A 12,738-nucleotide genomic window follows, 5' to 3' on the forward strand; every position below is an offset into this window, starting at 1 on the left:
AACCGGAACACACAGACTGTCGTCCCCCAGAACTGGTGGGCATCCTGTGATCCTCCTGGGCGTGTCTGCTTCCTTGAAAGGACGTCGTCACCTGTCACCTGACCGGGCTCTTCCTTTCTTACTCTCTTCCCACAAAGCTTGACTCGGTTGGACTCAACTGTCTGAATGCACGTCGCAGCACAGACCTTGCAGCAAACTCTTGTCCTGAGCAAACGTCCGGTTGGCGCCTCTGTTGACCCCCCGATGCTGTGACCCATGAGAGCCCCACCCAGCGAGGAGCTAGAGGGGCAGGAGGGGCTTGGAGCACCTACAGCCTAGGCCTGGAACACAGTTCCCGGGGCCGCAGGGTCCAGAAGGAGGTGGGTCCATCACCAGCCTCTCGGGATGAGAGGACCATCCTGGCTGTGAAGGCAGCCCTGGTCATCCAGAGGACTTCTTGTTTGGGGACCAGAGCACCTGTGTTCATCTCACAGAGGGAAGACGCCTCCGGGGAGGCCTGATCGCCTGCTACAGACGCTCACCTTGGATCCTCGCCTTGGAGCGATATTCTTCTCTACCCGGTCCCAGGCCCCAGAGCCTCCACATTTCAAAAGCCTTGGGAGTTTCCTTTTTAAACCTCCTTGAATCTGAGAGCAAGAAAAGAAATTCCAGGGGGCTTCCCTGGTGGCGCAGTGGTTGAGAGTCTGCCTGCCGATGCAGGGGACACGGGTTCGTGTGCTGGTCCGGGAGGATTCCACATGCCGCGGAGCGGCTGTGCCCATAAGCCATGGCCGCTGAGCCTGCGCGTCCGGAGCCTGAGCTCCGCAACGGGAGAGGCCGCAACAGTGAGAGGCCCGGGTACCACAAAAAAAAAAAAAAAAGGCAAAAGGAAAAAGAAATTCCAGTGATCTGTGGAGCCTGTGGGAGAGATTGAGAACATAATGGTGAGGTTTCAGTGCATGGGAGATGATCCAAAGTGCCCCGCAGGGGACAGGATCTTCAAGTCTTACGGTTGTGCGTTTGTTATTTTTTAAAATTTCACCTGGTATATAACTAGAGAAAAGTTTAAATTGCAACAACAAAAATATAGGTTAAAGAGATAACAAAAATCACCTTCTATAAGAGCAGAGTGAGGCCCTAGAGAAGATCACTGAGATAGTTTGGGAAGTTTCCTACTGGGAGATCATCTGTAAAAATAGAAAAAGGTAATTTTCCTGGAGTAGGAGGGCTGCGTGAGCGTGTACTGTCCACACTTACGCTCAGGATTCCAGAAGCAAAGGGAAAAACAGGCAGAAGAAGCGGAATGATTGCACTGTTTACACACTTTATTCTAGTTTATTTAGATAAGTTCTCAACTTTGCCTCTGCAAAAGTACTTGCAGTGATTTATAGGTTAAAGGCAATTTCTAACTCGGACTTACATTGGAGCGAAAGATGCAAGCGTTGGGTCTTCCAAACGGATCCAAGACTTGGGCCTCATCTCGGGGTGGAGAAGGGCCCGTCTCCTCCCCGTGGGCCTCATCCCGATGGGCTTGGTCCGCTCACAGCCGGGGCAGGGAGCCCTAGCCCAGCGATTGCCCCCATGCTACTGATCTTTCTTCTAGGACTTGAGTGGCAGGACGGGGACCCATGCTCACTCATCCGTAGTTTCTATGGAAACCATGGGCTCTCTGGCAGATTCCCCAGCAGCTCTGGGGCCAAGGAGTCTCCACAGAATTGATCTTTCATGCCTTAGAACCTGCCCTGGGTGCAGAGAGGTCCCTGACGGTTTCGTGGGTGACCGTACCTTCCGCTCCGTAAACCAGGACACACAGGGCGCCCTGGCTCATCTGCAGCACCAGCTACGGGAGATCGAGCATAGGATGCGCCTCCTCCAGCCAGAGATTTAGGTCACTTCGCTGTTCCCTCCTGAAGGCATCTCGGGGTCCTCACAGGGTGACAGCCACTTCAATGGGCAGGATGGCGGATAACCAGGATGGAAGATTCTGGTCCACCCGGCTGGGATGGAAGCTTTGAAATCTCCTGGAGAGTCTGTGCTGGGTCACAAGAGAGCCGGGTGTTCAGATCAGGGGATTAGACGCGCCAGGTGGGGAAGACACCCAGGCCGCTGTGATCGGCATCATGGCAGGAACTGGAGGGAGGCCCCGGAAGTGACTTTGGTTCCTGTGCCCTTGAGGTGACATTTTAGCTGAAATGGCACATATGGAAGCAAGTGATTTTTTTTTTTTTTTTTCACATGCCGGGGTCCTGCCCTCACACAAGTAAAGCTGACGTGATACAAGGGACATTCTGGACCATGAAAAGCCTTCAGGTGCCACACAGCCCACGCCTCTTCCAGGAAGAACTAGAAACACAGCCCAACATCCTGTGTTTTTAAATCAGTTCAGTGAGGCAAATCCAAACCTGACCCACCTTCGACGGACACACAATCTTAATTTCAATACCATTTCCAATGATCTAGTCCAGTGGTTTTCACACTTGGATGCAGCATAATCACCTATGGATTTTTTTAAAACAGTCTTGTGAATTATACCTCGTATCTTCTGATTAGAATTTTCCAGGATAAGGCCTGGATAGAAACACATAAATCTCCTCCAATGACCCTGAGGCCCAGCTGCGATGGAGAGTCACTGATCTCACCTGAACCTGCCCTCAGCAAAGCCCCGTGGGACTCCAGTGTGTCCTTGGTGGACTCAGATCCCTGACATAATGGCTCTGATGTTGTCACGTGGACCTGTCCCCTCAGCTGCCCCACAGTGGGCGGTGCGGGCTTGGGGGGTCTACAGGAGGCGGCTCAGCGGCCAGAAGGAGGGGCCTGAGGAGCCCAGGAGACATATGGAGAAGCACGTGGGATGATGCTGTCTTGTGGGCTATATTTTACATTCTTCAACTCATTTCTTATTTTAAACGCACCCTTTCAAGGCAGTGTTGGATTGAGCTGATTTGACAAATGTAGCCAAAAAGCCCATTTGAGTTCAGGGTTACACACTCGACAGGCAGGGGAAGATTCTGCGTTTAGAGCAAGGACACTGGCCCCCACTTGCAAGCACCATGCACGGTCATGGTCACCAATTCCATCTGAGGTCAGGCCTGGGGATACAGGGGAAGGAGGAGGGTTTTCTTGTTCTCCAGCTTGAGCTTCACAAGGCAGGAGCCAGCATCCCCTCCACAGATGTGTTTGGAAAGCAGGTGAAGGCCTGGAGGGCGCTGTGGAGTAAGCAGGGGCGGAGGAGACCCCTCCTCCCACCCTCTACCCCTACGCTCGCCTCTGAGCCGGGAAGGGGTCTTCTGGAGGGGACCCTGCGCTGTGACCCCCAGGGCTGCTCCCACCTGTTCCCGGGAACCTTCCCTCTTCAATCCATGGAGGAGCATGTGCGTGGGTGGGTCCAGGTCCCCGTGCACAGTCTTGGTGATGCGACCTTGGTGCAGACGTGATGTGACCACTGCAGAGGGAACAGAGAGAGTGAGGCTCTGGGTGCCTTTCCTGCCTCTAGCCCCTCGGGCCAGGATCTGCGGGCAAGAAGGTGCTGTCCTGGACCCTGACTGCGCCTGGGTGACCCAGGGACCAAACTGCCCCCCTCGGGGCCGGGGGGAGGAGTGAGTCTCCGCACACTTCAGAGCCACAGAACCCCAGGCCGGCCCACCGCTGCCTACACCTCACCACCCCGTCCTCCCCACAGGGCCCCGGGGACCAGCCTCCACAGGGCGGGAGGTTGGGATGGAGGAGAGACAGAGGCGGGGAAGCTGGCCTGGTAACAGCGGCGGCGAAGCAGCCCCATGGCGCAGAGGAGGCGCCGCCCAGCACACGGGCCGAGGGTGACGCCTGGGCTCACACCGCTCACCTCGCGAGCCCCCGACCGACCTCCCCACCCGCTGGAGGCGGGGACCCCAGCCGTGGGAGGGTGTGGACGCCTTCTGTGCTCAGCCACTGCCCGCACGGGCCCTGCACCGCACACCCCTCAGCTCTTTAGCTGTGAGAACGCTTTGCAGTGAAAACTGCCTTTTCTCCCAAAAGGTCTGGGCAGAGCCGAGTTAGTAAACAGCAACTTCATATCAATTCTGAAGCGGCTGGAAGGGCAAGAGAGAGAAGGGGGATGAGGGATTTGTTGAAAGTCTGAAGCTTTTCCTGAAACTACCACGCCCGCTGAGCGTCTCCCCAAGTCGCCCTCCGCTCCCCGCCCCCCCGGGGATTAACTGCTGCGTCCTTTGGCCCCAGGGCTCCAGCTGCAGACGCACTGATTATGACTTTTCTTAACCTGACTGTTGAGAAGAGACTTCACCCCATAGCCGAGCCTGGGACTCTGGGCGGCTGGGGGGCATCGTCTCCAGACCTACCGTCCTGCAGGCTCACTCACTCCCGGAGCCTTGCCCGCGACAGGACCACATCACAGCAGCCAGCTCGCTCTCCTTTACGTCTCTTTTCCGCCTTATTCCCCACCCTGGGCTCTTCCCCCAGGAAGCGGAGGAAGCGCGGGCCCAGACCCCGCCCACGGTGAGCCGGAAGGGGGCGGGGCCAGCCCAGAGAGTTCAAGTGAGGCCAGACGAAGCCAAGGCCCTGCGGTGGCCACTGGTCCGGAAGGAGACAGAAGCCAGGAGCTGGCCCGCTCTTTCTTCTCCCCGCACACGAACTTCTCCGGCTTTAGCTGGTTTTCAGCCTCGACGTCCGCCCTGCGAGTCGCTGACGGGGAGGCCGGCTCGGCCCTGGATCGGAAGGACCACAGGGGCTCTGCCTCTCCCACTCCAACGTCCTCAGCTGTCAGGCCCCGTTAAGTTTTAATTTAATCGTCTCCGCTCTGTGGCGGAATTGTGTTTTATGAGCACATTGCCCCAAGTTGAAGGCTTGTACAACAGAGGCTTTAGAAATAAAAATAAAAGGATACTCAGATCCAGTGCTATTTTCACATGGGTAACGGGGTCACCAGCGGCCGTGTGCACCGAGCCCCTCATTCGCTCTGGAGGCTGAGCCGGGGCTGAAGGAGGAGACCCCGCCCTGGGGGCTGCCCGGGAAAGCCGGGGAGCTGCCTTCCCGAAGGTGGTCAGCATTTCTGAGCGGTCAGTGCAGCTCCTGAGGGGCTGGCCCTCGGTCCCCTGCCTGCTCCCCACGCCTCGTTCCCACAAGAGGGGAAACGTAATTACTGGCATCTCGTACCAGCCAATGGGGACTCGTATTGGGGTGTCCTGATGGAGACATAGTTTTACAGACTGTTTCATAAGTAACTACTAAGAGCCGATTAGATACAAAGAGACAAAGATGCCAAGAGGTGCATCAAGAGATCTAAGACCTGGAAAGGGTGAAGCAGGAGGGGGACAGAGGGGGATAGGGGGACAGGGCCAGCGCCGGGGACACAGGACACTGGACAGAGGGCCTGGGGGTGCTGCGACCAGGTCCCATGCCCCAGCTCCTCCACGAGGTGGCCTCGGGGGGAGCAGCACAGAGGGTCCTGATCCAGGGCAGGTGCTCGTAAAAGTGGGGAGCTAGTTTACGGGTGGGTCAGCTGTGTCACCACATGCTGAAGTCCCAAGGCCTGTGTGAACAGCCAGGAGAGGGAGCAGGTCCCCTGCTGGAACTCAGGGACAAGTGGCCCTGTGGGGAGGGGCGGGGGCCTGAGCAGCGGAGTCGGGGAGACCCAGCCAGGCCAAATGTGACTCATTGGCAGCAGCTCAGGAGGGAGACGGCATTTTCCCTGAAGCTTCGAGACCCCCGCCTTCTCTCTCATCTGCATCGCTGAGAGGGTTAAACGTGGGAAAACTCGGAGAAGACTGCTGGCTTCTGGACGAGGAAGGGAATCGAGGGAACGTTGCTTCCAGTGGTGAAGGGGCCGCTGGGGTGCAGGGGTGGAGTCAAAGGTCAAAGCCAAAACGCTGAGGTCCAGGAGCGAGACGCGGGCCAGCCCGATTCCCCACGAGTGCTGGGCTGCTTCTGCCGTGGGACCCTCTCCTGCCTGCCCTGTGCCCTGGCGAGGGTGGGGAGCGTGGAGGCCAAGGGCAGAAGGAGGGCGGGAGCTCAGCAAAGGAGCTGAAAGCAGAGCTCCTCTCCTGGGCTCTGCTTTCTGTCAAAAAGGGTGCTGTAATCTCTACAGATCCGCAGACAGCAGAGCCAAGACAGAACCCGAGACAGACGAGTCCGGGAACCACCTGGCGCCACTCAGAATTGTGACAGTATATTTGCTGTACTGCTTATTCACATTTGCATGTAAGAACCATTTTATACATTTTTTTAAAGTGTTCGGGAGAGTCTTGTCCCCAGACCCTAAGCTCCACTCACTCCTCTTCGCAAACACACACACACAGACACACACACAGAGACAGGCACACAAACAGACACACACGCACATACATATACAGACACACACACATACACACAGAGACACACACACAGAGACACATACACACAGGCACAGAGACACACACACAGAGACACATACACACACACCCTCCTGTGGGAGTTCAGAAAAAGGAGAGATTGCTTCTCTAGAGGAGCAGGTGTTTGGCTGGGGCTGGAAGGTGGATTTCGATGCACAGACATGGGGATGAACAGGCCAGGGCTGAGGGTGGAGGAACGTGACACGTGCTGCTCTATAGACGCTGATGGCAGTGGCAGCACCATGAGTAATGGCTCTCAGATGCTGGGTGGGGTCCCCGCTCCTCCTGCAGGGGTGGCTTAAGCTCCCAGCTTTCTCGTGTGGTGGAGGGAGAGCCACGTCCTCTCTGTGCGGAGACACCCCTGACCTCCATCAAGAGGGAGGGTGAACATCTCCCAGAAAACAAACTGCATTCCCGTTTCCTGCCATACTTTAGCTTGTAGAAGTCTTTACACCAAAAGTGGGCCCAGCGGCAGTAACTACACGTGGTGCACACGCGGGGTGCGGTGGGTGTTTGCACAGCAGCTCACGCCTGGTCTTTGCTCACTTGTCCTCTGTGCTTGCGTCTTCTTGCACACAATTTACACTTTAAGTCGTTGAGCTGCTTGCATCTTTATAAGCTGCCTTAAGTCCTTCCTTGAATAAGTTAGGGTATAATAACCACATCGATGTGGTGGCCAGGCTGCTGGGGAAGCAGTGGGACTCATAATGGGTTTTGACCTCGTTGACAAGTTTGTTAACACTGCCAGGTACCGTGTGGATCCCTCTCTGCAGTGGAGGACAAACCAGTAATTGCTGGTGATTAACATTTGTCGCCAAGGAACTGTGCGTGGCCTTTTCTTATGTTATCTCACCATCCCCCCAGCAACCCTGGTGGTACCCGGTCCCTGTGCTATAAACGAGAGCACTGCCGTGAATGATAGGGAGCTGAAGCAGTACCTGTATAATCTGGTCCAAACAGTGCCTTTGGGGGTCACAGAAACCGGGGTCCAGAGCCCAGCTCTTCTGCTGACCAGCCTGATGAGCTTTGCTCCAGGAATCTCTGTGGGACTCAGTCTCCTGATTCGAAAAATAAGGCTGTTGTCTGACTAAAGGAGTGTGGTGAGGAGGTTAAGGAAGTGAACCAACTCAAATGTCGAGTTCTTTCTCTTTCCTCAAGATCAGGTTGATTTCGAAAGTACGGTCTGGCTGCTCGCAGCTCTGAAGCCAATAAGGAGGCCAGGTTGCTGGAAAGGAAAGTTTGCTTCATTTTAGATGCCAGCAACCTGGGGTGAGCGGGCAGACTCCTGTCCAAAGGCCAACTCCCACCACCACCCCACCCCGACAATCAGGGGGCAAGAGCTTTTATAGGCAGAGGGAAGGGGCTACATGCAGAAACTGCACCACCAGCTCTGACAGTCATCTTGAAGTTGGTCATGCAGTGGTCTGATCAGCGTCATCTTAATTGTTTTGTTTTGTAAATTTATTTATTTATTTATTTTTGGCTGTGTTGGGTCTTCGTTGCTGTACATGGGCTTCTCATTGTGGTGGTTTCTTTTGTTGCAGAGCACGGGCTCTAGGCGCACGGGCTTCAGTAGTTGTGGCGCACGGGCTTAGTTGCTACACGGCATGTGGGATCTTCCCAGACTAGGGATTGAACCCATGTCCCCTGCATTGCCAGGTGGATTCTTAACCACTGCGCCACCAGGGCAGTCCCATCTTAATTGTTTTAAGTACAATTAATCTTCAGTTCCAGGGTCAGTTTGTTCCCATTTTCTTGAGGCCAGTTCTCAGAATTGTGGCAGCCTATGTCGTGGCTACAGTCTGGTCATGATGTAGGTAACTTCTTCCACCTGGTAGGGGTTTTGGACAGCTCACATGATGTGGCTCAGAATATTATCTGTAGCCCTGAGGAGGAACTAAAGACCCTTGTCTTTCAAGATTAAACTATTATTACTTTGTCCTGTTTGCCTTTGCTTCTGCATTTTCTCCTTCTCTGATTAAACAGATTCTTTGACCAAAGTTTTTCTACAGACAAAAGGCAGGTTGAGGGCTTCCCTGGTGGCACAGTGGTTGAGAGTCCGCCTGCCGATGCAGGGGATGTGGGTTCGTGCCCCGGTCCGGGAAGATCCCACATGCTGCGGAGCGGCTGGGCCCGTGAGCCATGGCCGCTGAGTCTGCGCGCCCGGAGCCTGTGCTCTGCAGCGGGAGAGGCCACAACAGTGAGAGGCCCGCGTACCGCAAAAAAAAAGGCAGGTTGAGCACATGGTGGGGGAAGGACCACAGGTCCTGCTCCATTTCAAGGTCGCTGAGTGATGTTGTCGGGATGTGAATCCACTTTGCTTCCAGCCCATCTTTCCTGGATTTCAGGACCTCGGGAATCTCACCAGGATCACAAACTCCAAGTGCGAGGTCTTCCGAGTGGTTGGTCCACTTCGCGCAGGTATTTTTGGAGCACGTGCCACGTGACAAGCAGGGCCACAGACAGCAGAGTAGGGATGTGACCTGAATCTGGACGCCATCCTGGGCTGCTTCTCTCTTCATGACCCCACAAACACAGGGCTTCACAGGAAGAGTTTAGGGAGAGCGGGACTTGGTACCCTCAGGTTATTCCCTCCCTCCTAGGACTTCTCCCATCTCATCATTAACCCCTCCTGGGCACGCTCCTTCCTCCTCCAAGCCCCTGTCACCTCCTCACCCCTGGGAGGTGCGTTCGTACCTCTGTCCCCCAGGGGAGGCTCTAGGAGTCACCCATCGCCTCGTTTGATGCAGTTGATGGATGGAAACGGCTCTGCCTCTCGGACAGCGGGCGTCTGGCCAACCTGAAGCATCAGAAGGGAGGAGAGGGAACACCAGCTGTTCTGACAAAGCACCTTCACCCGAGGGATGTCCTGGCAGAGTCTGGCCCTCAGGGACACAGCACACCAGGCCGGCCATGATGACGGGGTCAGCCTGGGTGCTGGGGAGCATCTGAATCCCTGGAGTCTGGAGTCCAGTGGTTCCTGCATCACCTTTAGCATCTCCCAGTTGCTGGGAGTGGCTGTGACCAACTAGGGCAGGGTGGAGATCAGGGCGTGAAAGTACGAAATGTCGTTAGAGTTTTTCTCTCACATGCCGTCCATGCACTGCGCGGTCTGTGCATCTCCCACTCCCACCCCACGTCTGTGCACCTGCTTCCAGGACCCACTCCTGGAAAGGCCTCCTGTAGTGGACAGAGCAAAGGGGAAGGTTCAGAGACAGCAACTCCTTTTCCTGCAAAAGGGCTGGAGCGAGCATAATTCAGCTGAAGATAGATCCAGTGTGTGCATGTGTGTGCGTGTGTATGAGTGTGTGGGGGTATCGAGTGCGGGGGTGTGTGCACGTGGAGGGGACGGCGGGAGGGCCACTGTGCTCTGAACCCTGTGGACATTGGTGGAGTGCCCACATCCGTGGACCTGGAAGCAGCCTGTCACCCCTCATGGGGCTGAGCATCCTTGCTCTGCCTGCGTGGCACCTTGGCTGATGCGATGCCCGGAGCTCAGAGAAGGTCAAGGGTGGCCAGGAAACCGGATGAATCCACAGAGCAGGGCCGGGGCAGCTTTAGAGGGTGTGATTCTCAGTCACCGTGTGAGGACCTGGGAACAGGAAGCCGAGCTCTCGTCCCCCCTCAAAGGAGCCCCCCTCGGTCTCCAAGCAGAGGAGACAGACCATAAGCTGTGCCAACCGCGCCCTGAAGCAGGTGCGAGAGGGGGACCCTTAAATGCAGGCGGGACAGTGCAGAGGGAGGGACCAGTGATCCGAGTCAGGGTGGGAGACGGGGAAGGTGACTTCGGGGCATCCTGAGCGGCTCCAGACAAAACCAGACACGTCTGCGGGGCCCAAAGAGGAGAAGAATGAATGCCTGATTTAGAGTTTTCACTTTAGTGTCCAGGCCACGACGGTCCCCTGAAGGGGCTTCGGCTCTGAAAAGCTCTTCGGCAGGAGTCGCTTCAAGGTCACTGTGGGCTCAACCCCGAAGAGACCCGCTCACAGGGGCGGGGTCTGACTCCCCCAGCACCCCCGCATCCGCCCTGCCCACCCCGGGCCTGGGGGCGAGGCTGCCGCTGAGGGGCTGCTTTCAAGGCAGAGCCTGTGACTGCAGGGCAGGGGCGAGGGCGGAGGAGGCCCTGGGAGCGGTCGGGGAACCGGGAGAAGCGCCCGCGGGTGTGATTTCAGGGTCAGTTTCCTCCCATGAGTAGGTCTACCTCAGCGCCCTTAGGATAATATTGCTGCTCTTTCTGAGTCAGTGCCGCCTCGGCCTCATTTGCCTCATTCTGTAAGCGCCACCACTTCTGTGCTGAGAAATTGCTCTGTCACTGGAGGGCGTTTGGGGAGGAATCGGCGCGAAGCCGCTTGGCAGGGTCAGGTGGAAGCGCCTGGTTCCCTCCCCCATCTTCATGGCGCCCACCCCGCGCAGGGGCGCTGTAGGACGCAGACGTGCTGCCAGCTCACCTCGGACGGATGTGTTGCGAGCGGTCAGCTTCAAATAAAACAAGCGCAGTGATCTCGGGCCGGCAGAGAGATGCGCAGGGGCCCACAGCTGCGGGCGGCTTCTATGCGTACTCGGGAGCCCCCCAGAAAGCCAGGGTTCCGAAGAAAGAGCTCAGGTTTCGTGTCAGGCGTCAGAAAAATAAATGAGTTCAAATCCCACTTCTGAGGTGTGAAACTAATCCTGTTTCCTTAGTCTCAGAGCTGGGGTGGGGGATAATTTCTGTCGCCTTTGCTTTGCAGAATTGTCGTTAAGGATCAACTGAGAGAATACAGGGTGTAGGGAATCGCAAATTCTAGAATAAGAAATATTGGTTATCAGGGAGCAGAATAGTGCAGTGATTTTGAGCATAAATGTTGGGGGTAAGCTGTCTGGTTTGAATCCTAGGTCTGCCGCTGGTTAGCTGTGTGACCTTGGGTGAGTTGCTTAACGTCTCTGTGCCTTGGTTTTCTAACATGTAAAATGCAGATTAATGGTACTAGTATAAAAGACTTCGTAAGGATAGGTGCATGATACATGTAGTGCCTGACTCACGCTGAGTGATTCCTGCGTGTTTGCCATCACTGTCCTATCGTTTTTACCATCCTGGTCCAGGAGCGAGCACTTCCCATGTCCCATCCTTGGGTAGTTTATAGTCCCAAAGCCTCCACGGATGTAGGGTCCTGCCACTTTCCTTCCTGGAGTGCTGGTGGCCCGAAGATGCTGGCATTGGAAGGGACAGTAGTGACCACCTATTCTGTGCCAGGCTCTGTAATAGGTCTTAAATAGGGGTGTTAATCCCCACGGCAACCCTTTGAGGTCACATGTTATCAACTCCATTTCATAAATTGAGAAACTCTACCCAAAGGATTAAAGTACGTTTCCAAACTGTTAGCAGAGCTGGCTGTATAACACCCAGGGTCCATCTGGGAGAACAAACCACGTGAGTTATTTTACCAAAGATAATTTAAAATGAAAATTTAGCTGAACAGATGATGGCTGTCTTGAAAATGCAAAAAAAAAAGAAGAAAAGAAAAAGAAAATGGCATTACACTGAGAGGGGCTGCAGGAAGCTGCTTCCATCTCTAGGGCTGGGGGAACAGAGAGAAGACATCGGGGTGATCAGAGCCTAGATGCTCCATCAGAACCACGCCCACCCCCAGACGTTCGTTGTCTGCAGCTCTCTTGTGATGATGCAGTTCGGGCGTTGATTTCCCCAGGAAGCTGCCTGGCCTGAGGGGGCCCGGGACACAGGTTGGGCAGAGGCCACGACAGCCTCCTCACCAGATTCTCCCAGGCCCTTGTCTCGTCTGGGGGCCCCCTGGTGAGGTTGCGTTCCTCGAGCTCAGAGTTATTCACTGAAAGACTCCGTGTGGATCAGAGATCCTGGAAGGATTCGGGAGGCCCTCAAGGGGACCAAGGGCAGCAGGGAGCCTAGATGCTGAAGACGAGGCCTCCAGGACACCAGGCACGCAATGCTGTGGCTTCCGTAGGGAAATGTCAGGAGGGGAGGCAGGGAGGGAGAGAGGGGACTAGCAGAGGTGCCGAGAGCCCACCTGTAACCATCCTGAGAGACTCTGAACACAGAAGTAGCTGCTGGTAAAGGGCGAGGACTTCCGGATGCGCGTCGGCTGTTGGCTGGACCCACCTGGAAAGTAGCCGGAGCTGCCGGGCAGGTGCTGACATCAGGGAGAAGTGTCACATCCTCCTGTTACCAGTTCCTTCCAGAGGCAGGTGGCCGAGGGTCTATAACCATCTACTCCCTGCCCTGCATCCCCTCTCTAACCTGCAGAAATGCTAGTGACCTTTTCATCGAGGGCTCAGGGCAACCAAGAGACTCATAGTTTCCTGTTGGCGGGTGGCAGAGGCCGGGGGAGCTGACTTCACGGGAGCTCTGGTTTGGTTTCGACCTTGAGCAGAGGCTTCAATCCGA

The 12,738-nt window shown here is 55.7% G+C and overlaps 1 long non-coding RNA gene across 7 annotated transcripts; it reads right to left on the reverse strand.

The window, feature by feature from the left end:
* Window positions 1–844: 844 nt before the first annotated feature.
* On the reverse strand, window positions 845–4,444 carry LOC116758213. Of its 7 annotated transcripts, none has more exons than XR_004351160.1 (5): window positions 4,314–4,444; window positions 3,821–4,046; window positions 3,309–3,421; window positions 3,019–3,175; window positions 1,232–2,166 (listed from the first exon to the last, which is right to left on the reverse strand). It is a non-coding gene; the product is annotated as an uncharacterized LOC116758213 (long non-coding RNA). The 7 variants fall into 7 exon arrangements; XR_004351162.1 differs by having other exon boundaries at window positions 1,234–2,166; window positions 3,019–3,068; XR_004351163.1 differs by lacking the exons at window positions 3,019–3,175; window positions 3,821–4,046 and adding an exon at window positions 845–897 and having other exon boundaries at window positions 1,400–2,166.
* Window positions 4,445–12,738: the final 8,294 nt, after the last annotated feature.

This window comes from Phocoena sinus, chromosome 8 (genome assembly GCF_008692025.1).
Source record: "Phocoena sinus isolate mPhoSin1 chromosome 8, mPhoSin1.pri, whole genome shotgun sequence".
Taxonomy (NCBI): domain Eukaryota; kingdom Metazoa; phylum Chordata; class Mammalia; order Artiodactyla; family Phocoenidae; genus Phocoena; species Phocoena sinus.